Genomic DNA, 27,715 nt, shown 5'->3' with positions numbered 1-27,715 from the left:
CGACTCATAGCGACCCTATAGGACAGAGTAGAACTGCCCCATAGGGTTTCCAAGGCTGTAAATCTTTACGGAAGCAGACTGCCACATCTTTCTCCCGCAGAACGGCTGGTGGGTTCAAACCACTGATCTTTTAGTTAACAGCCAAGTGCTTTAACCACTGAGCCACCAGTGGGGTGAATGGAGTGGGTGAATTCTCTCCACCTGGTTTCTTTCAGAACTGCCCTCTCATATCTTAGTTAACAAACGTGGCTGATATAAATTTATATTATTGACAGCTCTCATTCTTTGTAGTAAGGATTTCCCCTAATGTCTCCTCCACTTACTTCTCCAGTGCTTCTCTCTGATTTACGAGGGGGAAAGTATGAGGCGGTCTTTCGTCAGCTGGATTGGTACCTACACAGTGTCTGATCGATACTTCAATTACATAGTCCATGCAGTTTCTAGCATGTAAATAGCACCTATTGCTGGGTTACAGTCTGATGAAAAATACCTTCCTATTTTTACATCCCTTTGAACGTTTTCATTGGGGTATAGAAAGCAGAATGTCAGATATCTGGGCTCCTCCTTCCTTACCTGGAAGTGCGAGATCATTATTTTTTACTTGTGCATGTATTCAAATTATGTGAGAATTCCCAAACGAACGGGAAAGATCACTGTGACCTGGGAAGATCGCAGGGAATCACAGGATAGATAATATTGAGCTAGGACTTGAAGGATAGATAGAATTTAAATTGATAGAGCAGATTATGGAGAAGATTCGTGAGTTGGGCAAAAGCATAGAAATGCAAGTATACAAGTTGGGGTCAGAGCACAACAAAGAGAAGAGTCTTGCTTCTGGAGAGGACTCATTTAGGACATTCATGGCAGATTAGTCTGGAAAGATAGATAGGGGCCAGATAATTGTGGGTTCTGAATGCTAAGGAAGAAATTTTGGTTTTTTGTTTTATGAATCTCAATGAGCAGACACTTCCCATGTGGAAAGCTGTGTTCCACAAGGATTGTGGAAACCCCTAAAGGGAAGAATCTATCTGACCAGTTATAGGGAGGACCAGCTCAGGGCACCTGTAAGGCACCCACTTATTGGAGTGTTGACCCTGTGTATTATGGTGCCCATAATCAAGTCCCCAAATAAACATCCAAGCCAGTGTGTAAACACAGAGAGCAAGACAAAGAAAAGGAAGCTTTTTGGACAAACGAGGAGCACTTAAGATGGGTGAAGGAGGCTACTGTACCTGGATCTCAAGAGTTTTGATCGCCAGAGAGGTAGGCATTGTTTAAAGAGCATCCTGAAGCAAGTTGCCCCAGCATTCAGCGGCGCAGGAAGAGAGAAGCAGGAAGGGGAGCAGATGGCAAACACAGATGAGGGGCTGCCAGAGCGGAGAGGAGAGGGAGTGAGGGAGGAAACTGTGCTATGCCGGGCAGGTGAGCAGGCATCACACGATTTCTAAGACTCACAGCCAGCTTCGAGGCCACAAACAATTTCTCAAGGAAGTGAGGGGGCAAACTGGCCTCGGTAATCAATCATGCCCCCTTAGCCCGAGGCTTTGACTTATATTCATTGTAAATAGAAACCCGAGAAGCTCCTACGATTTCAATTTGCCTTTACTTAGGTGATTGAGTCAGACATGAAAGCTGAAATCACAAAGTAAATGGAATATTCACACTTCAAGGGGAAAGTTTTGGTATTTTCCTGTACCAGAAAACTGACCTTTAGCAATAGTTCATTAGCCATGTACCCAAGTAATACAAGTACATTTTCTTTAAAAAAAAAAAAAAAAAAAAAGGAAGTTTATTCATGTTTTTCTCATCATATATATAATATATGCTCATTGTGGAAAATACAGTTAAATAAAAATTCACTTGCCCAATATTAGTATATTGATACATTCTTCCATTCTTTTATATACATGTAAATATGGAAGTAAATATCCAAAAAAAACCAAACCAAAGCCATTGCCATCAAGTTGATTCCGACCCACAGCAACTCTATAGGACAGAGTAGAACTGCCCAAAAGTTTCCAAGGAGGGGCTGGTGGATTCAAACTGCCGACTTGTTGGTTAGCAGTCGAGTTCTTAACCACGTCACCACCAGGGCTCCGTAAGTAAATATCATTTTTAAAAAACTATTGACTATTCTAATAAACTATTAAATATGGTATTTATACTTATATAAATATTACGTTTATATTACAGAAGACAATAAAGAAATACAAAATATATAAACATATATATACATACACACACATGCATACACATGTACACACAACACTATACATTAAGATTCTATTCCACATTCTGTTAAACAGTGTAAATTCAAAGATGCCAAGATATTATCTCTCCTTGGCAAAAATTATTAAAACAAACAAAATGTAATTAAAAAATCCTCTTTTCTGCAGAAATAATAATAGCTAAACTATACCAATAATTAGAGGTGAGAGAGGCAAGTTGATGCGATTAGTCTGTGAAGAGCGTGGTTTTCACATTTTACCCCCACTGACTTGCAGAGCCTGTAGAACGCCACGCCAGTGTTGCCAAGTCAGGGTCCGTAACCACCAGTTGGAAGCCACTCCTCTTGTGAACTGAAAAAGAAGGAGGTGAGCAGGGTGGGTCTAATACAGGGGCTCCAGGCCTATCCATCCATGGTGGGGGAGGGCAACAAACCTATGGTTACTTTGAATTAAGATATTTAAAGTACAAATGGCAGACTTACAGTTTTAGCTCCAACATGTAAAGACCTTGGAGGTTGTCACTCCCATCTTCATGACAATATAACAGCTAAACAAATATTGGCAAATCGAATCCAAAAATGTATTTAAAAAATCATATGCCATGACCAAGTGAGATTTATTCCAGGTATGCCAGGCAGAAAGAACAGCAAGCACAAAGGCCTTGAGGTAGATGTGGGCCTAGAGCATTCAAGGAACGGAAAGACGACCAGTGTCGGAGCCAGAGAGAAGGGAGAGAATGGTAGGCAGTGAAACCAAAGAGAAAACTGAGAGCCAGACGGGGTAGGGTCTTGTAAACTACTGAGTGACATGGGGACTCACTGAAAGATATTGGGCAGAGGAGTGCCCTGGTCTTTCTTAGGATCACCCTGGGAGCTGTTTTAAGACTAGACTGTAGGTAAGCGCAGAAGTAAGGATACCAGTGGGGAGGGCAGGGCTGGGAGTGGCGGTCGGAATCAAGGAGAGGCGCCACTGGGGAAGATGGATCTCCAGGGATGAGAGCAGGAGCCACGAGGAGAAGTCTTCTCTGCCCACGTGGAAATTCTCCCTCACTGTTCACTTGGAAGGGTTGGGCTTGATCTCTGTACCCAAACTGGTCCCTTGGTGAAGCTTGGGGAGTGAATGGAAGACGGAAAAGGGAAAGAGGGTCTTGAACAAAGGACAAGGAGGATCCTGGCCAGGGATGGATTACCCAATAAGCAAGGTAAGCATGTGCTTAGGGCATCAACAAAACAGGCACGAGTTGTCCAAAGCAAAGGCCCATAGATGCCAAGTGGACAGGGCACAAGGAAAAGCGAGTGCCGCAGTGGAAGGGAACCGGCAGGGCGGTAAGTGAGATCGATACCCGCTTCAGTACGCGCCAACGTGCCGGCCGAAAATAAAGTTCGCACAGGCTCACGAGGGTGCCCACGTGCAAGGTCGTTTAAGCTATGAGGCCCCTACCACTTCCACACCTTTGCTGATATCTGGCTCCTACCATCCCCTCCCGTGTAACTGAAACTCCTTATCTCGGTGGGTCTCTTGGGAGTATACTATTTCTTTCTCGTAGACAAGAGATGGGGGTGGGCTGTCAAGTCTAACTCTTGCTACATTCGCCCAATATGCAACTGGATCCAACAAGCATCACAATTGAAGTATGAGCCATTTGAAGCAAGGTTGGTGAAAGTCAATTTTTTGTTGTGGGAGAGCAACAGAATTTTACATTGATTGTTGAAACAATTAAGTTACCTAACTCATTTTCTTTATTGCAGAATATGTGGTATATTCTTTTTGTAGAAAATGTGTATATAGTAAAAATTTTTTATATCCTGCATCCACTGAAAATTTTATAATCCAGTTCATCTCATTCTGCTAAAATGGCATATGCCACTTTTTTGTTCAATCACTACTATTATAGTCACACTTAAAAAGAAGTTACATCATGGATAACTAAGACACACACACATGCACATTTATATATACATGTAGATATATAACTCATATATCCTGTTCGAATGCATGAGTAAGCAGAGGAGGGGGCACCACAGATTATCAATGCTTAGGGTCCTCACATGCCTTAATCCGGCCCTAATCCTGGTGATGGAGGCCATTGGTTAGGGCAATGTTGGACAGGCCTGAAGGGAGTAGTTTGGTGTCCTCACCGTGGGAGAGAGACCAGGAGGGAGACAGGCAGCAACCACTGGACTCTGTGTGCAGTGGGAGACCAGCCGCAATGCTCCCGTGTCATTACAGGGCAGAGCCCTTGACTCCTTGGGAGTCTGAGTGCCTGTTTTGATCATGTCCTCAACACACATGCTTCGATTGGTTGCCTGGGCCCCTGGGGACAGAAGGTTTAATGCTGATTATAGTTTTACTTCTCTGTAATTCAGCTTCAGAGCTGGAAGGAGAGGCGTGGTATAATTAATCAGCTGAGCTCTTGGTTTTGTCACAGCTGCCAAGGCTACATAGGCAAAGACGGTTTTGTAATTTTTTTCTGTTGCTAAATATTGGCTTTTCCCTCAAATTCTCCTCTACTTTCCAAATATCTATATACTATGTGCTATAAAGTTTGCCATCTGTTGAAAGCAAGGAGTAGAGATGAAGGAGCAGGAGCAATGATCAATTAGCCCATGTTCTGGTTGGGAAAAGCAGCCCATAATTCTAGTCTAAACTTACTGCAGATTCATTGTATCATCCAAACCAGTTTTTGTAAAATGGAAAAATGATATTTGCCCTTAATCTAACACAGAGAGATCTCATAGATATCCAGAGAGCAGAACCTGTCTTCCTACTATGAAAATCTGTTTTCTACTCTAGAGGTCATTTATTTCTGAAGGCTTCTAGCGGGCCCATAAGGCTGCCCAAGAAACAAAAGTAGATTCCAAAACACTTCCTTCCAGACTCTGCTATGGTCAAATAATTTGCTTACTGGTGAAGTCTGGGGGTTCCAGATTTCCAAATCTCAGCTGGCTGCTGCTCTGTGTATGATTGCTACTTTAATATGTTCCTACATAGGCCTCATTAGTTCATTTAACAAGCTTTCACTGCGTGTTTACTGTGTGTTGGACAGCTAGCTAATCTGGTCAGGGCAAAGTCAAGATCACATTGGTCATGTTAATGGGTCTGCTGGTTTAGACTCCATGCCTATCCCTCACTGAGGACAGATGAGAAAGTGTGGTTGGAGTGGGGTAGCACTTCCATCGTTAATGCTGAGACAGCCCCAGGCAGGTGCAGTGGGCGCCCTAGGAGAACATCTTCAGGAATGAAGAAAGGCATACTCTAGCCAGAAGACTATTGCTGGGCACAGTGGGATAACCCAAGACTATGGTCCCTGGAGTTGAAGGCTTTCCTCTGCCTTAGGCTCAGAATAGACTTGGGGAATATGGGTTTATTGGCCTTTAGTGAAGGGAATATTTTGATGGTGCTGGTGATGACATGGGCCACTGCTCTGGATGATGCAGCCATGGCCATGTGACTCGCAGCTGTTGATCAAGTGATGTGGGATGGCATGTGGGCGGGGGGATGTCTGTCAGTGGGTAGGGTCAATGAGGAGCACCCTGAGAAACCCCGCAGAGGATGAGGGGAATGTCTAGCCTAGAAGAGGAAGTCAATGAACACACTGACATATCAGACGTACCCATGGCCTTTCTTTTCTATATACATCTTTAACTTTTCATATTCCTATGTGATTTTATCCTCCCAACAAACCTGTTGAGTGAGTAGGGCAGGTATGAATAACTCTTAAGTTAAATGAGGCAGTAAGGTCCACTGTGGACAAACGGCCGGCCGAGCCACACACCTAAGTAAGCAAAGGGCTGTTTCCTGGCTCCTTTTCCTGAGTTCATTCCACCTGCGGCATTGAGACTGCTCGTGTAGTTTGGCAGTGATTTGAAGAGGTGCACTTCCAGCCCTTTTAGGCTTCGTGGGGAAAGGTAATCTTGCTGGGTCTGAACCTTGCTCAGCTGCCTGTCTTATGTCAAGAGACGCGCTGGAGAGGGTGAACCAAAAACCAAACCAAACCCACTGCCACTGAGTTGATTCCAACTCATAGCGACCCCACAGGACAGAGTAGAATTGCCCTATAGGGTTTTCAAGGCTGTAAATGTCTATGGAAGCAGACTGCCACAGCTTCCTCCCATGGAACAGCTGATGGGTTTGAACCACCGACCTTTTGGTTAGCAGCCAAGCGCTTTAACCACTGTGCTACCAGGGCTCCAGGTGAGCCAATGTTACCTCTTATTCCTGAACATGACTCTGCCTGGGTCATGGCAAAGCAAAAGGAAACCTAACTTTCTTCATTTTTTAATGCCTGTAGCTTAAGGACAGTGTAAGCCTTCTACTCCGCTCTCCTTCCCCTGGGGCACACCGTTTTCCCTCCTTGACTCCCTAGAGTCAAAGTCTCTCCCGAGCAAAAGACACACTGGCTTTTCCAATCTAACTCCAAAACACAGAGTCCTGAGAATACTTCTCTGGAGAGCAATCCTTGAGCCTCCAGATCTGAGGCAGGGGTCCATCCGCTAGGCCCCGTACACTCATAGCACCAAGAGACTTGTTTGGTAATTGCCTGTTCACCTTTCCGAGTTCCCCACTACACCGTGTGTTTTTCATGGGCAGGGGGACCAGTTCCTCTTGATCACCAATTTCCCTCCCAGAGTGACCACCGAGATCAAGAATACTTGCTGAAGGAATGGAAACAGGAAATGGAGGAGTTATGACCTTCACTCCTGCCTTGAGAAAGTTCTAGTCATAGGTTGTCAGAAGAAAGTAGGAGGGGGGTGGGACTCTATCACTCTGCTGACGCTGCTCCGTGGTGGTTCCTCTGTGGCTAGGATGCCTGAGGAAGCTGGAGCAAAACAGTGGGTGGGGAGAGGCACACAAGGACCACCCCAACGATCACTTACTTGGCAGGAAAGGGGATGGAAACGAGAGGGATCATTTCCTTGACCTTGGAGGCTAAGTGATGGGATTAATGAAATGAAATTCCAGTGGAACCGCGGTAACAGCTATTGATCATGATGAAGGCTAAAAGGATCGGGTCAAGCCTGCCGTGGCTCATCTTGGTAGCTGCACACAAATGCAGCCTGCAGATTCCAGAATTTGAGCTTTGAATCTGAACCATTATAAAAAGACAGGGTGGACCAAATCTAAACACACAGAATGCAAATTCCAAGAAATGTAAAATGTGATGACCTTTCCTCAAACCCCAAGGCAGATAGCATTTAAAGAGAACACTGATACATACGGGGACGGCTCCAATTTCCTAGCTCTAAAATAGAGGCGGTTCCAATCCATCTCACACATGACTTTTATGTAGAACAAGCCATAAAATAGGATAAGGCACTTTGCACACATAAAAAGCTACATGACTGATACTTACTACGACTTCCCATCATTTAATGCCTGAAAATCAATGTCTACCGTTGACAACAATTTTATGTGACTTTGATGGTTGCTAGCCCTTTCCAGACATAAAAGCAGAAACTGGGCTATGTGTGGAAGCTACAGATGGCCTCGGAGGTGAAACTGCCTTATAATAAGTTTGTTTGGGTCCCTCACATTGAAAAAAATAATCTACTTGCATGTCTGGAAGGTTCTGAAGTTAGAAAAAATACTTTCCCCGCCCTTGTGTTCCCAGCCTCTATCACTCAGCAGGTAATTAATATGTGTTTATTGAATTAATTAATGACTGCATGTTGTTCAAGATGAACCATGACTACAAGCTTCCAGACTGGCACTTTTTTTTTTTTTTTAATGACTGGATTCAGGTCAGTGGCATTGCTGGGAAGGAATCCAAGCTATTTCAATAGTGAGTATTTCTCTAGATGTTAGGACTGGCAGGTTTGAATCTTTTCCCCTCGTGCAGCATAAGAACTGTTCTTATTTTGCATTCATGGTTCTGTTAGCCCTTTTTTTTTTTTTTTAAAGAAAATGTCAGTACTATTTCTTTGGCCAGATTAGAATCCTCTTCCTCCCTCCGCCCCCCGAAAAAACACTGCCCTCCTTACCCTGGACATCAGGTCCCTCATCTGTAATGATTCTGTTAGGAAACCCTGGTTCTAGCATCTGCCCACAGAACAGATTCGCTTTGGGAAGAACACAGGATGGGACACTTGCTGGTGAGCAGCCTCAGCCATTTGATGCTGTGCCTGAGGATGCCGTTCACCTTGTGCCTCTGTCTCTGCCTGGACCACAGCCTCCAATGTGCTGCGTCCCCCTGACAGCTGGGGCACCATTTGCTGCGTTGAGGCAAGATACACACCTTGCAACCGCTCTCTCACAGACGCAGGAAATCATCGCCTTCTGCTGACCTACCAACCGAATTGTAAGCTCGACAGAGAAACTGGGAGGTGGTGAGGAAGGACAGAGGGGGAAGAACGAGGTTGCCTTAGGCAGGGCCGTCGTCCAGACCGATTTATGGCCCCTAAGTTAGACACCCACGTCCTGTTGCCTGAGAAAGAGAGGGTCGATAGTTAGCAGTAGGGAAAAAAAAATTTTTTTAACTCCTGTAATTATTACATGCTTCCAAAATCCAACTTCTAACTCTTTGACAAGATGAGAAGACCGTTCAACAAATGCTCTGCTGTCGTTAACCAGAACAGTCTGAGCTAGAACACGGAAAAGCCACACGCTCTTGCTGGGACTACCGTCAAGAGCCAGTCTTCGTTATGAGTTTTAAAGAAAAAGGAAGACGACTGACAATGTGAAATATTGGTATCAAGCACCAGCCAACAGGTTCATAAAAATTAAGTACTCCTTTTGCCTTCTGCCCCCTCTGAGTGGCTTTCCTGTTTGGAATCAACCCAGATCTCTTTGTTGTTATCTGATCGATAAAGCCAGTGGCCAGCATGGACACGTGGAGACAACTGTGACGTGTTTGCCAGCAGCTCCCGTCCATCTCTTTTCCTTCCCTAATTTCTGCTGGGATATATGTTCACCTCCACAGGCTTGTGGGACAGAGCTAGCGGGATGAGCTCCGTTTGGCTTAAATCTGGTGCTGTGATAACACTTTAATGAGATTTGCTTGTTGTAAATCTTAATTTATGGAATTAACCCAAACCAGCTTCAGTTAACCTTTCCTGGTACCGTCAATGCTGGGAAATACAGGTACGTAGCTTTGGGGGAGCCCTGGTGGTGCAGCGGTTAAAGCACTCGGCTGCTATCCAAAAGGTCGGCGATTGGAAACCAGTAGCCACCGCGCAGGAGAGAGATGTGGCAAACTGCTTCCCTGAAGACTGACAGCCTTGGAGAGCCTCTGGGGGCAGTTCTACTCTGTCCTCTAGGGTCGCTATGAGTTGGGATCGACTCGACGGCGTGGTTTTAGTGAGCTTCGAAGGAGCATTTGAAAACTGCAGTTCGCCGATGTGCTTGGTTTATTGAAAAACAATGTGGAGAAAAGATATTTTTTTAAAAAAGAGCTGCGATAGCAAGTAGCCAAGACAGGAGGGTGTTGAGGTTAGAGGGAGGAAGGGGAAAGAGATGCTAAGTCTTTTCCCGTTTGTAAATTCTCCCCTCATCAACCCGGAGCGAGGAGGTCTCAATCTTGCTTGACTCTTCAGATACACCCCTTATGCTTTCCTGCCTTTCAACTTCATTCAGACGCTTTCAAAACCATAAACCAAACCTGCTGCCGTAAAGTTGATTCCAACTCATAGCAACCCTAGAGGACAGAGTAGAACTGCCTCATGGGGTTTCCAAGGAGCGCTCGGTGGATTTGAACGGCTGACCTTTTGGTTAGCAGCCATAGCTCTCAATCACTGCACTACCTTGGGATTCCTTTGTAGCCTGAGCTCCTCAGGGCATTTAGAAACCAATAATAACTCTACTGAGTCTTTGCTGTGAGCCCATCCTGCCCATGGGGAGCACAGGTGCTACAGGCAGACTGACCGGGTCCTATCCCAGCCCTGATGCTTCGTGGCACCGGGGCCTTGGCAGGGCTGCCCTAGGATGTGTGGCCCTGGGCATATGTTTTGACTCACCTAAAATCATGGTGTCAGCATTATCTTGGTGTCTCATACAGTCCCATGAAAGTGCTGCTGCTGGCCAGCATATGTAACCCTTTTGAAACTAGGCCTGGCCCAAAGCCCTGGGACAACTCTGTAGGCATAAGTGTCTGAGCTCCACGGGCATCTGGTTGACCTCCACAAATAGGGTAAAGAGTGGAAGAGAAATGAGGACTAGGGCCCCTGTAGGTTCCACCGCCTCCCTGGTTGGTCTCAGGTATGGTAGGGCCTGAGGTATGAGCCGTGGAGCGGGAACTCGCTTGCTGGACCTTGGGCAAGTTATGCGATCTCTCTGTGTCTTCGTTTCTTCATCTGCCAAATGGGACTAATAACAGCATCGGCCTCTTAGGGTTAGTAGAAAGACAAAATGATTTAATATATGTAAAGTGCTTAAAAGTAGAGCTTGGAACAAAGTAAGTGCTCTTTCGATGACTTTTAGTTTTGTATTAAATGTTAAGATGTAATTAATCCACGTAAGCCTATAAATTACTTTGTTTTCTTCCCATTTTACTGATGAGGAAATCGAGACTTTAGAGAGTTAAAGAATTTGTCCAAGGTCACACAAACATCTAGTGTCTAAGCCAGAATTTGAACCCAGTTTAGCCCGCTTCTCGAGGCCCACCTGCTGATTTTACTATATGCTCTATGGCTTCCATTTACTCAGAACTGGAACTTACAGATACATTTTAAAAATCATAGCTAATGCGCACAAAGGTACATTTGCGTGGCCCAATGTCAGCGAGAAGGCATTCTTTCAGGAGTGCAGGCTGCAGGTGATACAAACTCCTACTGCTAGAGAACATTCTGGAAGCAGGACCTGTGTAGCGGAGTCTGTGATGTCAGTTTATTAGCAATCAAGTAAACACTGAGAGATTGACGCTATGATTATTTCTCAATCCAGAATGCAGTGCCACAGCCTGCCTCCTTCGGGGACTAACCAAGCTTCCCTCAACCTTTACTGGAGGCTCCAACAAGCACTGGGAGGCTCCTTTCTACTCCTGAAATCCCCCAGGGAATGTGTGAACATCTCTGCTCTTCAGCCTTGGCTTTGCGAGGGAGGCATTTACAAAGGACCACCCAGCCAAGCTGCAGTTTAGGGAGGAATCACGTAGAAGCATGTTGGAGAACAGAGTTGGAAAACGAAATAGATAATTTCAGAAGCAGCCTGAAGGCAGTTTCAGCAGGAGAAAAGGAACATTAAGGCATAGAAGAGAAAAGGAGTTGAAAGTCATAGGAACCCACAAAAGTGAGATAAATCACATAAGATGGAATGAACCAATTGGGCTAGGGCCTAGGGCAAAGCTAAGAATATCTGTGCCAGGTACAAATTCTGAGCATCACACTTGGAGTTTTGGAGCAGGAAGGCTAGGGAGAAAGGCAGGGAAAGGTAGTCACACCTACTCCAACCAGAAGCCAGTGACTCACCCAGGGAACCTGTGGGAACTATCCCAGTGACTCCAATGGCAAGGATACAGCCAGTGAGTTCAGAGTTTTAGCAGCAATGGAAACCTGGCCCTAGAAAACTGCTGCTTGCTATCAGTGGGATGGAAGTCCCTCAGTAATGACTCTGACATGGGTAGTGTCTTAGTCATCTAGTGCTGCTATACAGAAATACCACAAGTGGATGGTTTTAACAAAGAGAATTTTATTCTCTTACAGTTTAGGAGGCTAGAAGTCTGAATTCAGGGCACCAGCTCCAGGAGAAGGCTTTCTTTCTCTGTTGGCTCTGGGGGATGTTCCTTGTCATCAATCGTCCCCTGGTCTAGGAGCTTCTCAGCACAGGGACGCTGGGTCCAAAGGATGTGCTCTGCTCCCAGCTCTGCTTTTTTGGTGGTAGGAGGTCCCCTTGTCTCTCTGCCCGATTCTGTCTTTTATATCTCAAAAGAAATTGACTCAAGATACAACCTAATCCTGTAGATTGAGTCCTGCCTCATTAACAACTATCTCTAATCCTGCCTCATTAACATCATAGAGGTAGGATTTACAACACACTGGAAAATCACATCAGATGGCAAAATGGTGGACAATCACCCAGTACTGGGAATCATAGCCTAGCCAAGTTGACACACGTTTTTTGGGGGCCATAATTCAATCCGTAATAGATAGGAAGGGATGATCACGTATTGTTGATGTTGCCTTGTGACGCTGTAAGTGTTCTGTGGCGCCAACTAGTTTCAAGCCACTCCATAAGACTGAATCATCCCTGTTCTGAAAATTGAATGTGAAAACAACAAAAACCCTCCTATTCAAAGCTTCAGATGATTGGGCTCAGATTAATTGAGATTTTAGCCATGTTAGGGTAAGTATAACTTGGCGTTTTTATTTTTGACTCAGAGGTGGTCATAGAGACCTTTTCAAGTAGGTAGGAAATGAGGCTGTTGAGAGCAACTGTGAATGGAAATGTCAGGAACTGGGAAACAGAGTGCAAATGACACAGGATTGAGCCAAGAGCAGCAGCAGGTAATTTCAAAAGGCCAAGGTCATCTAATTTCCCTCTATGGGGCAGTGAGAGAGCTTCTTAGCATACCAGGCTCTGCAGCTCACATTTCCTGGAGAATCAGTCAAGGTCATTGGGAAGAAGGGTGACATACTGGCTGACTGGAGGCAAAGCGGAGACTGATCGCTAACCCTCTTTGCTGATGAGTAGAGGGATGCATGAACACAGGCACTCTGTCAGTTTTCCACCGCTCCCTTCACTCAGAATTGGGCAGCTACCTATGATATAAAAGCCATCTGTCTTCAGGGAGCTTTCCCCTTTCAAGACCCCACTTCTAAGCCAACACACTGGGCTCTCTCACTATATAAAGGCTCTCCAGGTGTGGAATTAGGGGATGTTGTTGTGGTTAGCTGCCGTTGAGCTGGCCAGACTCATGGCGACCCCATGTGTCACAGAGTGATGTTGCTCCACAGGGTTTTTCTTGGCTGTAATCTTTATAAAAGCAGTTCACCAGGACTTTCTTCTGCAGAACCACTGAGTGTGTTCCAACCACCAACCTTTGGGTTAGCAGCCGACTGCAAACCACTTGTGCCACCCAGACTCCTTTGAGTTCAGTGATAAGATCAATTAATTTATATTAAAAGGCGGGTGATTTAAAACATTGTTTTCCTATCCCCACATGTATTTTTTAATTGTCATTTTTGTTGTTTGCTTTTTTTGGTTGTTGATTTGTCTGTAATCAGGTATAGAAGACAATGCCTACGTCAGACACTTAAGAGAGCCTTCCCTCTCTTAAATCTCACTGAGTTGTAGTATAGAGAACTCTGGATGTGCACCCAGGAAGCACTCTGCAATTAGGAAGCTGTGTGACCTTAGGCAAGTTGCTTCACCTCTCTGTCTCATTTTCCTCTTCTAAAATGAGGCGAATGGAATGATCTCTAAAACCTCCCTTTAAAAATCTTCTAAACGTTGTGAATTGCCTGTGCATGAAGCCAGATCTGTTGGTATGCCTTTGGTCTAACTCCACAGAAACAGCCCAGGGAGCAAGCAGTTACTTCACTATCTGGGTCTAAAGGAGATTAGGGCAGGGCTGGGGGGGATGGGGCAGAGGAAACAATCGGAAATATTTCAGAACCCACCACTCCAGCCCAGTGTGCACGGAAGCGTGGCTGGAGGCAAGGGTTGTAGGCATCATAGATACGGATGTTAGCAAAACTTTTGCCTTCTCTTCACGGAGACGGAGGGAACAGAGGAAGAAAAGCCACGTGCCCTAGGAAGTAGCACTGCTCAACATGGGCCCGATGGAGTATTTGCAGCGTATTATACTTTGGGAAGCTAGAGATAAAAGCTTATGAAAATAAATAGTTCAGCCCCCTCGCCTACCCAGCACTGCAGGAATGATACTTTGTTGCTCTGGTAACTACAGATCCCATAACAAGAATCAGCCTGCTTAAGAAGTACTTTTCCTGGTCCCTTTAAAGCTTTTCAAAGGCCCCTGGGTGATGTAAATGGTTTGTGCTCAACTACTAACCTAAAGGTGGACGGTTCGAGCCCACTTGGTGGCACCGCAGAAGAAAGGCCTGGTTATCTGCTTCTGTAAAGATTACAGCCAAGTAACCACTGTGGAGCAGTTCTACTCTGTAACATATGGGGTCAGTGATGGATTACCTAATAAGCAAGGTATGCACCAGCTTACTCGTGCTTACTTACCAATCTGTAGTGCACAATTTCACTTGTTTTGTGCACTACAGATTAGTAAGTAAGCACAAGTAAGTCCGTGCATACCTTGCTTACTGTATGCCTGTGCAGACCTTGCTTACTAGTTAATCCACCCCTGGGGGTCACCATGAGTTGGAACTGACTTGATGGCTATGGGCTTCTATAAAGCTTTTTAGTTGATGAAAAGTCTCGACAGCTGCTGTTTACCTTACAGGTGGGGAGAGAGGAGTCAAAACAGAATTGTTTGTGCTTCCTTTGTCTTGCCGTCAAACAGCAGTTACCGTCAACTGAATTTTACCAGGTCGGGTACCTACATTTTCACAAAACCTAGCTCCACCTCTGAATTAGGAACAAGTCAAAGAGCCAGGGGAACCTTGCGCTAGGGGGAAGGAGGGCAATGGTTGGTTTTTTTGGCAGAGAGGACACCATCTTCCTTCTTTCATTAGGTTCAAAGCATTTACTTTCACTCGCTAGTTAATCACCAGGAAGTGATTTGAACCCATGGCCTTACCTATTGGGATGAGGCTTATTATACAAGGCAAGTCCAGCAGCAGGCGGCAGCCGTCCTCATTCAGAAAAGGGCTACCTCTAAATCAGTCACTGGCGGCTGCTCACAGGTGTTGTGACGATCGATGTCCTGGCAGATCCCCTGAGAGGAGAGCGTGCTAAGCTCAGGCCAATAGCGTGGACTTATTTTTCCACATTGTGCTTTGCCCTTGTGCCTTGTCATCTCATTTCCCCCGCTGACTTCTTTCTGCTTTTGGTAAAGTCCTCCAGTGTGTGGTCTTTCTGGGAGGACGTTGGTGTCCAGCACGCACAGCCAATGAGCTGCTCAGCACTTTCAGGGCCCAAAATAGAAAGTCTGTGAGCACGCTGCTCCCTGAGAGTCTGCTCTGTGTCCAGGAAGATCCTGCTTGCTCAGATGCTATGGGAGTGGGGCTGGGAGGGCGGGTCTCCTCCCTGAGAAGGCCAGACGCCTCTCAGGTGGGCCTCGGCGAGAACAGTGCTGACCCTGAGAGCAGAGGGGACACGATTTCTAAGTCACCACCCCAACTAATAGTTCTAGTAATTGTTTCAAATCTCTACGAATTGTGACATCATTGCTAAGCCTTGGCTTCTCCACTCTGACCCAATAAGCAAAAAAAAAGTTAATTAGTTTTTAAGAGTAAATGAGTCAAACACACTGATTTTAGGATTTCTGAGGGTAAAAGAGGTACTTGGATGTTACCAACATTAGACCAAGCTATTAAGAGGAAAACAGGGGAAGCGTCTTCAACAAACAGAAGCCTTTCTCCTGCTGGCTGATCCACCGTGAGATTTGATGACTCACGTTGGGTTGCCTTGGTAACCATGACATAAGAAGATGTGTGTGTGTGTGTGTGTATGAGTGTTGGTGGGGAAGCCTTTCGCCCCTCCCTCCCCTGCCTCCTGGGTGCTGAGAGCTGACCAGACATTTACAATCACCACCCTTTTGCACCTGGAATCAGTCTCCTGTCACATGGCCTGACCATGGGCCGCTTGTCATGGATCATTTTCCCCAGGTGAGCAGTTCTGACGGACAGGGTGTCTGCAAGTTTGCCCAAGGGCAGCTGGGGTGTGAGCAGAGGCTCAGTTAGCCCTTCCCCAGCTGTCCTGAGGGGGCCTGTGGCTTGTCTACATGAGTTGAGGGCCACTGTAGCTCCAGGGTGGTTTGGGCCCGTGGGAAGTCTGGTCCGACCTCCCAAGCTATAACTCAGATCCCGTGGAATGGCACCTTTGATCAGGAATCCTGTCTCCCACAGCATCACCCACTGGCGAAGGGTGGCTAGATTGATGTGTGGGTCCTTAGCTTGCTTTCTCTCTCAAATCCAAAGAGAAGTCCTGAAATCTCTGGTTTGCTCTGGATGCCGGCGTCAGAGAAGCAGCTACAGCGGTAGTTTGTCAGGATAGACGTCTCTTTGAAGCGGAGTTTGCAATGATGGGTAAACATTCAGGTGAAACCACATTTCAGCAAATCCTTTCATGCAGAAATGCCTCCGTGAAGCTCTTCTGTAAACTGGAAGGACCTCTGGGTTCAGCGAAACCTCTGCAATTAATGATCCTGTGCAGTGACCATCTTACTTGGTTCTAGCCCAGTAACTGTTACCAATACTACAAAAAGCTCAATGAAATGGGATTTGTCAGAGAAGGACTAGTGTCCACGAATAAGTGGCATTATTAAGAGACAATATGGAGCCACCAAAAGAGCAGGGGACTATCAGTGCTCAGTTGACCATTTAGAAGCAGTGTGACCTTGGCCAAGTCTCTAGTTCTATGAACCTCATAGGATAGTCATACCTTCAAGCGTCAGAGTGAGAGTTTAGGGAGACAGTGCAGGAAAGTGCTTTGTGATCTGAGATGTGGCATTCCAGCATGGACTATTATCATCATTAGGCCTAGATTTGAATCCCTGTCTAAGAACTTTGGAGGTCGTCTTGGCAATGCTGAACCTTGACATTGTCTCTTCACGAGATTTGTTGCAACATCTTCCATTAACACTATCAAAACAAAATTTGGAATTTTAAATAAGAATCCCATGCATTATACTTATGGTATACAATTTCTCAACCCTTTTCCGCCATGTCAGTAGGAGAATGAAGTTGTAAGGGGGAAAGGGGATTGAGTAACACACTCCTTGACACATCTTGGAAGCTGTCTCTGATAAGGCGTAGGGTATAGGTTAAGTGCAAGGGGCTTGACATCAGACCGACCTGGGCTCCTTGCTACTTCCTGGATCTGACATTAGGCAGGTCACTTAACCTCTCTAGGCCTCAGCTTTGTCTTTTGTAAGATGGACACAGCAATGGCTTCTGACTTTCTTGTAAAATTTAAATAAGTCAATGCACGTAAACACCCACTGACTCGTACACAGCAAGTGCCCAACACCATTAGTTATTAATGATTCCCAGTCATTTTTGTTTACCAATCATTCAATGTTTCTTTAAATATGGCGTTTTTAAAAGCCTCTGAGTTCTGGATTCATTTGTCTAAAGGTTGAAAATATTGGAACATGTATGCCCAAGTTTTCCCAGAGCTGTAGTAACAAAAATAATCACAACATGGGGGCTTTAAAGAACAAAAATTAATTCTTTCACAGTTCCGGAGGCTGGAAGTCTGAAGTCAGGGCGTTGACCTGGCTCTGCTCTCTCTCTGTAGGCTCTAGGGCAAGACTCTTCCTTGTCTCTTTCAGCTTCTCTAGTTCCCAGGTATTTTTTTGGTATTCCTTGGTGTGATGGTTAAGACTGTGCCAACTTGGCTGGGCCATGATTCTCAGTGTTTATATGTGATCACTCCCCTGATTGAATTATGCTGTGAGTAGCCAATCAGAGGAAAGGGAGTTTCCTTGGGGGTGTGGCCTGCATCTGAATATAAGCAGACATTCCGGCTTTTTGCTCACGCAGGATCCTGTGGCTGCCTCCTGACGTCTCACCTCTCCGGTTCTTGGAACCTGAGCTGTCAGCTTATCTGCCGAACTTAGGATTCATCAAACTTCACAGCCTGTGAGCAGAGCTCTCTGAACTGCTGATCTTGGGTTCTCCACCCCCTGCATCTACGTGAATCAGGAGAGGCCCTGCGGTCCTGCCTGCCGATCTTGGAATTCGTCAACCTTCACAGCCTGTTACCGGGAGCCCTGCTCTCTGACCTGCCGATCTTAGGCTCGCCAGCTTCTGCGGCTGCATGACTTGGGAGAGGCCTCTACCCTGATCTACGGACTTGGGACATTCTAGTCTCTACAATCACGTGAGCTGTTTCCTTGATATAAATCTCTCTCTATATATATATTTATACGCTTTACTGGTTTTGCTTCTCTAGAGAACCTAGCCTAAGACACTTGACTTGTAGACGTACCCTCATGTGCTGTCTTCCCCCAGTGGCTGTCCTTCTCTTTTAAGATGCCACTCAGAAGGGGTTAGGATTAGGACCCAAGCTACTCTGGTATGACCTCATTCAACCTAACTGATAACAAAAGAAAAACTCTATTTTCCCAAAAAAGTTTACATTCACAGGTATAGGAGTTAGGACTTCCACTTATCTTTTGGGGGGACACTTTTCCATCTATAAAACTCTACCCTCTAGTCCCCCAAGATTCATGATCTTCCCATGTGCAAAATAAATTCACCCCATCCCAGCAACCCTGAAGTCTTAACCCATATTCTGGAATCCACTCTAGATAAAATGTCCTCTTCTGAATCGTCTAAATCAAGTATGAGTGACACTCCGGGTATGATTCCTTCTGGGGCAAAATTTCTCCCCATCTGTGGACCTGTGAAACCTAGTATACAAGTCACCTGCTTCTAAAGTACAATGGTGGGATGGGCATAAGGTAGACATTCCCATTTCAAAAGGGAGAAATTGGAGAGAAAGAGGTCACAGGTACCAAGCAAGTCTGATATTCATCAGGGCTAATCTCATTAGATCAAGGCTTGGAAGTAATTCTCTCTTCTCCAGGTATGTCTAAGTGTTTCCCCCAACCCTCCACACTCTGGGAAGCAGCCCCTTGGCCCTGGGTGGACCTGTTCTCTTCACCCACGAGGGTGGTAGCTCCACCCCTGGAACTAAGGTGGTGACCCCACCCTTTGAAACTGAGGAAACGGCAGGATCCCCCACCCCTGTGCTGGTACTGACAGACCTGCTGGTCTCAGAACTGCTCCAAGGATCATACTTTCCTTTTCTTGGAGGACAATAGATCAGATGTTCACAGCCAAGTTGCTCCATCATCCTAGTTCCTGCCTGTAGAATTCCAGGAATTGGATAGCTTTCCTTTATTTTGTCCCATCTCTGTTCCCTTTCGTCTGAACTCTGCTGAGATGGTTGATTGGATCCATAGGTCACAAGCCTAATCTGTTTAGCAAAAAGGACATCAAAACAAAACCCCACCAAGTCTCTCCACTGGTTCTTCTCTCTAGTTTCCTGTCCCAGCCTTTCCTTAAGTCTATGTCCTACCTTGGCAAAGTCACCATGCTGCTTTGTTTCAAAGACTGTAAGACACAAGATGTCTTACATGGCAGGGGAAGGGAGAGGAATGATGATGTGACTCTTTTTCTTGCCTAGCAGTGATTTTGTTTGGAGGGAAGGTTGTGAGGGATGAATCTTATCTGATCCTTATCATAATTATATGGGACATATACAGAACAGGTATTATTTTTTATATTTCACAGTTGATGAAACAGCCGGAGAGGTTATGTGACCTCCTTAAACTCACACGGATAGTTAATTAAACATTTACCAAGTGCCTTTATTCTCAACTTCTAAAGAAACTAGTTAATGAATAAGTCATTAACTAGCTGTGTAAATGACAACTTGTAAATGACTAGACCTAAGGTAAATGACTTTATTGCTCTGGCTTCCATTCTATCCCTATAAAAAGAGGGGAACTCAGTTCTGTGGTTTACTAGGTCTTTGCATTTCAACCATGTTAGGATTAGGTGAGAGCACAGGTCTCTATATCCTTCTGCTCTATCACAGGAGAACACTGGGAACTTTGCCTGGGCTCTAGCTGGGGCTGTGATGTATGAGCTTCTAGATGCGGAGGTCCTGGGCAAGAGATGTAGTACCAGTTTTTCTCTAGGCAGATGTAGTTAGAGAGTTAGCTGTGGAAGATGATTTTGCATCTGTGTTTCCAAGATCATGGGGAGGTCCCATGGCCTCCCACAAAGAGAGGATATCAGGATTCACAACAGATTATTAATTTGGGGAATTATTTTTAAGTTAGCACCACTTTCCGCCCAGCATGCTTGCTGCCTGGAACATTCTTTAGGATTTTTCAACCTTTTTCTCCCGTGGGGGATAACCAGTCAGTTTCTCCAATTCTTCTTTGTGAAATTAATTTTTACACAGTCAACCCTCATTATTCATATATTCCATATTTGTGAATTCTCCTACTCACTAAAATTTATTTGTAACCCCAGAATCAGTACTCATGGAGCTTTTTCAGTCATTCACAGACATATGTTCCAAAAAACCAAACCCAACCCATTGACTTCCAGTCGATTCTGACTCACAGCAACCCTATAGGACAGAGTAGAACTTTCCCATAGGGTTTCCAAGGAGAAGCTGGTGGATTTGAACTGTCGACCTTTTGGCTAGCTCTTAACCACTGCACCACCAGGGCTACACTCTTACAATCAATACTCATGGAACTTTTTCGTTCATTCCCAGACATGCATAGAGCAGTAAAAAAATTGAAGTTGCCTGACACACAAGTTCCCTGCTAAGGTCGAACAAGGTGAGGTTCTGCCTTCTGGTTTCAGCTCTCATACTATACAAAGTGTCCTGTTCATGGTCTAGTTAGTGCCACATTTTTGTACTTTTTGTTGGTGATTTCACTATTTAAAATATGACCAGAGGCTTGCAGGAACTTAACCCTGTATTTTCCTAGCAGCAATGGTTTGGTATTCGCTAATTTGGTGTTCACAGCGACTTTGTAGAACATAACTGCTGCAAATAATAAGAATTGACTGTACTTGTTAATGATCAGTAGCAGAGGATAAAACAGATTAAAAAGAAAATGATCAATGTCAATATCAACATACCCATTTGTAGGCAAGTTATGGACATGATTCTCTGTGAATCTACTATTCTGCATGTCCGTTTCACCAGGGTGGTGATGGCTTAGGAGAATGGGCTGTGAAACCAGACTGCAGGGCTCACAGTCTGGCTCTTTCACCCTATAGACATGAGTTGTGAGCATTGCCTGAGCCTCTTTGTGCCTCAGTTTCCTGGCTGTAGAATAGGGATAATAACAGTACCAACCTCATAAGGTTATTTTGAGGATTAAATATCGTAATTTATGAGAAGTACTTTCAGTGGTGTCTGACACATAGTAAAAACTTAAAATATGAACTGAAAATCACTTCTGATTATTTATAGGCAATTAGCTCACAGTTTCACACAATTGCCTCTTTGAGGGTGGGTAATTCTGATTGTAATTCATCGTCCCTTCTTAGAGGAACTTGAGAGCCTGACATCAACTTCATCAGACCTTTCACAGACCACCAGGTAAGAGGTGGTTAGTATCTGTTTTTATCAATGGAAGACTTGAATGAAAAGTTAAATATCAATGTGTCCCAAATGTGCTTATGTATCCATAACTGAGATGGCAGTAGGATCCCAAACCTTCACTCATCTAGCTGATCTTAGTGTTAACTCATGCCAGCTGTGACAGGGCATGGCGGATTCCTGTCATGCCCAGGGGATCCTGCCCTACCTTAGAAACACGACTGGTCTTTTCATCCAAAGGGCTACACCTGGAGACTCCAGTCTGCTCTCCCTAAGGGTCTTCTTGGGGTTGGAGTCCTCAGACACTTGCGTGTGTCCAGCTGGTCCCTTCCCTCAGCCCCATCTGACAGTCAGCAGGGCCACGTGAATTCTCAGGTGGCCTGAGGGAAAGGAAAGAGCAACAATCCCTGCGCATACACCCAGTCAAATCTGCTGCCTTCTGAAAGAAGGCTTAAGGGAGCTGTATTTCTTTTTTCTTCAATCAAAATAAAAGTTCATTATAAAGAAATTAGATATTTAGATGATTCAGATTAGTCAAAAAAAAGAAAAGAAAATTCACTCTTAATCCTACATAATTTTTTCTTTTATTTAGTTTTTAATTACTCATAAATACCCAACAGGCTCAAAAAGACAAATAAGAGGGAAGGACCTGAAAATCCTAGTCCTATAGCACACTAACTAAAGAAGCAAAGATTCTTTTTTTTTTTTGGTAGTGAAATGATCCATCTTTATTGTTCATTTAATTATTTCTTTTTAACTCTTTATTCCTTCCTCCTTCCATCCCCTGGTAACCTCTAATCTTCTGTTTTGATGGATTTATCTATTCTAGATATCGCATATAAGGAAGATCATACAATAGTTGTTCTTTTGTGTCTGGCACAATGTTTTCAAGGTTCAGCCATGTGGTGGCATGTATCAGAACATCGTTTCTCTTTATAGCTCAATAATACTCCATTGTATGTATATACCACAGTTTGTTTATCCATTTATTTGTTGATGAGCACTTGGGTTGTTTCCACTTTTTGGCTATTGTGACTAATGCTGCAACAAACATTAGTGTACATGTGTCTGAGTCACTGCTTTCTATTCTTTTGGGTATATACTTAAGAGTGGAATTGCTGGGTCATAAGGTATTTCTATATTTAACTTTTTTAGGAATGTGGTATCTGTAGGTCTCTTTGGGTAGTACTGACATTTTACCAATATTAAGTCTTCAATCCATGAACGTGGAATGTCTTTCCATTTATTTAGATCTTTAATTTCTTTCAGCAGTGTTTTATAGTTTTCAATGTAAAGATATTTCACTTCCTTGGTTAAATTTTTTCCTAGGTATTTTATTCCTTTAGATACTATTGTAAAAGTCACGTTTTTCTTAATTTCCTTGCCATATTGTTCGCTGCTGGTATATAGCAACATAACTGATTGCTGTTGATCTTGTACCCTGCAACTTTGCTGAATTAGTTTATTAGCGGTAGTAGCTTTCTTGTGGATTCTTTGGAATTTTTCTGTATATAATATCATGTCATTTGTGAGTAGAGATAGTTTTACTTCTTTCCAATTTGGATGTCTTCTATTTCTTTTTCTTGCCTGATTTCTTTGGCTAGGACTTCCAGTACAGTGCTGAATAGCAGTGGTGAAAGTGGGTATCTTTATCTTGCTCCTGATTTTAAGGGTGAAACTTTCAGTCTTTTGCCATTGAGTATGATATTTGCTGTGGGTTTTTATAAATACTCTTTATCATGTTGAGGAATTTCCCTTCTATTCCTAGTTTGCTGAATAATTTTATCATGAAAGAGTGTTGGATTTTGTCAAATGCCTTTTTTGTGCCAATTGAGATAATCATGTGTTTTCTTATCCTTTGTTCTATTAATGTGGTGTATTACATTGATTGATTTTCTTATGTTGAACCACCCATGCATTCCTAGGATAAATCCCAATTGGTCATGGTGTATAATCCTTTTACTATGATACTGGGTTTGGTTTGCTAGTATTTTGTTGAGGATTTTTGCATCTCTATTCATAACGGATATTGATCTGTAGTTTTCTTGTGGTGTTTTTATCTAGCTTTGATATTAGGATAGTCTTGGCCTTGTAGAATGAATTAGAAACTGTTCCTGCCTCTATTTTTTTTTTTTTTTTGGAAGAGTTTGAAAAGAATTGATGCTAATTCTTCTTTAAATATTTGCTAGAATTCACCATTGAACCCATCTGCCCCTGGACTTTTCTTTGCTGGGAGATTTTCATTACTGTTTCAATCTCTTCCCTTGTTATAGGTCTGTTAAGATTTTCCATTTCTTCTTGAGTCAATTTATGTAGTTTCTATGCTTCTAGGAATTTATCTATTTCATCTAGGATACATAGGTTTTTTCTGTAAGGTTGGTCAAAATGTTGCCACTTTAATTTCTGATTTTAGTTACTTTTTTTCTTTGTTGGTCTACTAAGGACTTGTCACTTTTATTGATCTTTTAAGAATCCAAGATTGTAATCATTCATTTATCTGTTTTCTAATTCTTTTCACTCTCTACAAAAGGGATTTGAATTGGGAATAATGTAGGAGGACTTGCTGGCTATTAAAAGACATTATACTTAAAAGAAGGATTAAATTTTCTACATTTAGGACAAAAAGGGTGGATGTTACAAGAGAACAAGAGAAAATAACTGAGCCTAAAAAGCAAAATCCAAATCCAGTTACCCAACCAACTACATAACTGAAGACCACAGACCTTCACTGCCCTACACAGCCAGTTCCCAAAAGAACAGAGAATGATTGGTGCACCAGCATTCCAAAGCCCTATCTGAACTCCTTCCCACGTGGAGGCTGGTAGCACAGGACACTCAGCATGTGGGAGTGCAGGAAGTGACAATAGTAAGCAGAGTCCTACAGCCCATGAGCAGTCAGGGGAGGCTGCCAGCCTGATGCCTGCCTTGGAAACGCAATAATCACACCCGTAAGTAAAGCACATCCAGTGAATGTCAGCATCTCACCAATAAGATTAGCTATGGGAGAGGGGCAGAAGCTCCTTTTTCTGAGAAAAATGAGAAGAGGGGGAGAAGGAAAGCCCCACACACCTCATCTTCTAATATTTGAAGAGCCATGATGTAGAAGAGGAATTGACTTACCTTAAATGTCCCCAAGGAGTGGTATAATACCAATGGAAATATTCCATAAGGTTATACATTTCAGCACTTGACAAAGCAGAAATTTCTAGAAGTATAAAAGTTCAAAGAAAAGATGAGCTTCCTTTTGATGGAATAAGTTCTCAGTTCCTGGAGGGGTTTCATCCCATGCAGGGTGACCACTAGTCTGAAGGAGGTTCAGTTTTAATGGGCAACTAACAACAGAAGGAGAACCAAGATCAGACATTTTCAATAATGGAACAGGCTTTCTATCAAAATAGCGAGCCCTCTCTCTGCGGGTGTGTTCCACGAGTTTTTTCAAGTGGCCCCAAACACGTAGTTTGTGACAATAATCATGGGAATCTTTAATAGAAGGGAGGGTCCATTTTAGCACTGAGTTCATCATATGTGAGAGGAACAAATCAAAAGCTCTTTATCCAGCACGCAGTGTGTTCCAAGTACAGGGCTAGACGCTGAGGGAAAGAACATGATATAAGACATAACCAGTAATTGTTCTACTGGATAGCTCTCACTGAGATTCTTTCAAACGATTTTTTAAGAAGAACATAGTTTTGGAAAGAGCCACACTATTTGGGACATAGAAAATCGAGAGACCAAACCCACTCTCTTAATTTCTGATATGGGAGTACTAAAGAATTATTTGTCCAGGTTACAGAGAGTTAGAGGAAGAGCTGAGGTGAGAATCTGGGATTGGACATCAGTAGACAGGAAATGGAGAGTCACAGGGGATAAAGGGATGGGCGCTGGGATGGTGAGGGCTGACATTGAAGCCTTTGGTTCATAGGCAGAGACTCTTTACCCTGCCCACCAGGCCTGATTCTGACCTTAAGAAGAAAACAGGTCACATAGTCTCTCCTGATGGTGCTAAGACCTTGGCTTTTTGTGGCTGACACAGGGTCTCTATTTTACCATCCTCCATCCCGCACTTGGAGATGGTGCTATGACCTTGGCTGTTTGCAGCTAATATAGGGTCTCTATCTTTCCATCCTCCATCCCACCCTTGGAGAAAGCTGAAGCCCTTGGTAGTGAGAGCCTGTGACTGCAGCTTGGCTTATAACACAGGACTTGCATTTCCTTTGTTGGAGCTGCATAAGGCCATTTCATGTCTGGCTTAGCAAGTCTGGAGAACTCTTTGATTTGGTAGATGACAGCACAACTCATCTGGCCTGCGAAGGTGGGTGAAATACCATCTGATTCAGAAATTCTTTCGTGACTTCCTCCAGAGCTGACTGCCTCACTCATGTCTCCAAAAATAAAAATAGCAAGGGTTATATCCCTATGCTTCTCCCATTCCCTGGGATGCTGTGATTAAATGATGGCTTCACCAGAAAAATATCAAGGCAGTGGATTTGTTTCCTTTTAATCAGAATCTAGAGGAAGCAAAGATTTACCTTGAGGAGTGACTATGGTTACTTACCAATTCTCTGAACATTGCTGCATTCATCCCAAAGGGTTAAGGGCTTAAGAGACCCTATTTATTCCAATATTTTCAGCTGGGTCATCTCATGTTGAGTTGTGCTTTCTATTCCTTGGACTTTTTTGCACATCAGTCCTGCGGACAAGATCAATCATTCAGCAAAGGGGTTGTTAAGGCAGTGTAATGGAGGAAGGGGTAGGGGCTGAACTAAAGCGCCTGGATTTCACCATTAAAGATCTGTTCTATTCGATACTTCTCACTGAGTTCCTTTCAAACGATTCTTTGAAAAGAACAAAATTTTAGAAAGGGATACACTGATTTAAAGTAAGGCCTGGTAAGTCTATGTTACTCTAGGTCAGAGGTATGGGGGTCAGGAAGCTCATTAGGTTCTAGAGGTTATGTCAAGAAGGGATCTAGAATCTAGGAAGTCGGAGTATGCTGGCAAGGGCACTGGGCCCAGGCCATAGGAGTGCCTGCAATTCTGCACATGCTGCTTCTTTGTCCCTGGCCCTGTCCATGGCTGGAACCAGAGAGAGGGCACAAGCACGCCTGAGTCCATGAGTGTGCGTAAGAGGGAAGGGGCAGGCTGCCTGCAGAGGGAGAGGATGGCACTCTCACCCTGGCAGCGAGTACCAGAGGAAGACTCACCTCACAGAGGGCTGGTGTTTGTGATTTGAATGAGTGCTCATAATTCAAACCAAACCTAACCCATTGCTGTTGAGTTGATTCCAACTCATAGCAACCCTACCGGACAGAGTAGGACTGCCCCACAGGGTTTCCACGGAGTGGCTGATGGATTCCAACTGCTGACCTTTTGGTTAGCAGGCAAGTTCTTAACCACTGTGCCACCAGGGCTCTGAACTCATGATAGCGTTGGTATTAAAAATCAGTTCCCTTTACTTCCATTGCAAAGAACCCATCTGATCTCTGTGGCCAACTACCTGTAGACCCCTAGACCACCTTTGAGCATAAAAATCCAGTGACGATTCCAGGCCCCTGAAGATACAGGGAGTAACCAGATTACATATAGGCTGAATGTGAATCCCCTTCTTAAAATGGCCCCACAGCAGCCAGCCAGCCACCTTTCGAGGAAGTGGATCATGGCTAGAACCACATGCACTGAGTTTCTCTAAACACACAGCTTGGCTTTCATCATCCTTGTGACCCATTCTAATCACAAATACAATTGTTTTTTCACGGTGACCCTGACATGGTGCTCATTTGGGAAGTTGAGCCCACAGACAGGGCCAACTTTAGGTAGAAATAGCGATTAGGTTTGTCTGTCGTGTCCTCCGTATACATCTTTACTTCTTTTACATCTTTTCTGTCCTTTTTCTCTCGCACTTAATGCCTTTATAAAAACTAGGCAAGTGATGGCAAATACATTCCATTTTGAGTACAAATGTGATTAATTAGTAGCAACAGCCTAGACCACTGAGTGGAGGTATATAAAGAAGCTGCATGTGAACTCTGTAATTGATTGTTAATGTGTACCATGGAGACATTATTTGCTATACTCTGGTTCACCCATGAGTTTTTGGAGGACGGAGACAGTGTCTTACCAGTTTCAGATCTCTAATGATTAGCCTTCAATATTTTTTTTTATAGCTGTACTGTGCCTGTAGCAATTGTGGAATCTTTAATCCCTAACTCGCTTGTTTTCAGCTCTACCCAAATCTCAGCTATTATAGAGTGAATGACAGTGTCATAGAAATGTCTAATTTCAGATTCCCAAGGCCTGGAGGTACGTACAAGATGAGAACCAGTAGAGATAGAAGAGAGA

The 27,715-nt window shown here is 44.1% G+C and overlaps 1 long non-coding RNA gene across 2 annotated transcripts in view; it reads left to right on the top strand.

Annotated features, from left to right (window-relative positions):
- The window catches only part of LOC111821832 (uncharacterized), a 229,232-nt gene extending 211,294 nt beyond the window's left edge, over nt 1-17,938 (top strand). For both annotated transcript variants that reach the window (XR_002825166.1, XR_002825168.1), the window contains one exon: nt 17,780-17,938. This is a non-coding gene — a long non-coding RNA (uncharacterized LOC111821832). The remainder of the gene's footprint in view (nt 1-17,779) is intronic.
- The last annotated feature ends 9,777 nt before the right edge of the window (nt 17,939-27,715 follow it).

Source organism: Trichechus manatus, unplaced genomic scaffold, assembly GCF_000243295.1.
Source record: "Trichechus manatus latirostris isolate Lorelei unplaced genomic scaffold, TriManLat1.0 scaffold00109, whole genome shotgun sequence".
NCBI classification, from domain to species: domain Eukaryota; kingdom Metazoa; phylum Chordata; class Mammalia; order Sirenia; family Trichechidae; genus Trichechus; species Trichechus manatus.
This window is presented reverse-complemented; position numbering and strand designations above follow the sequence as displayed.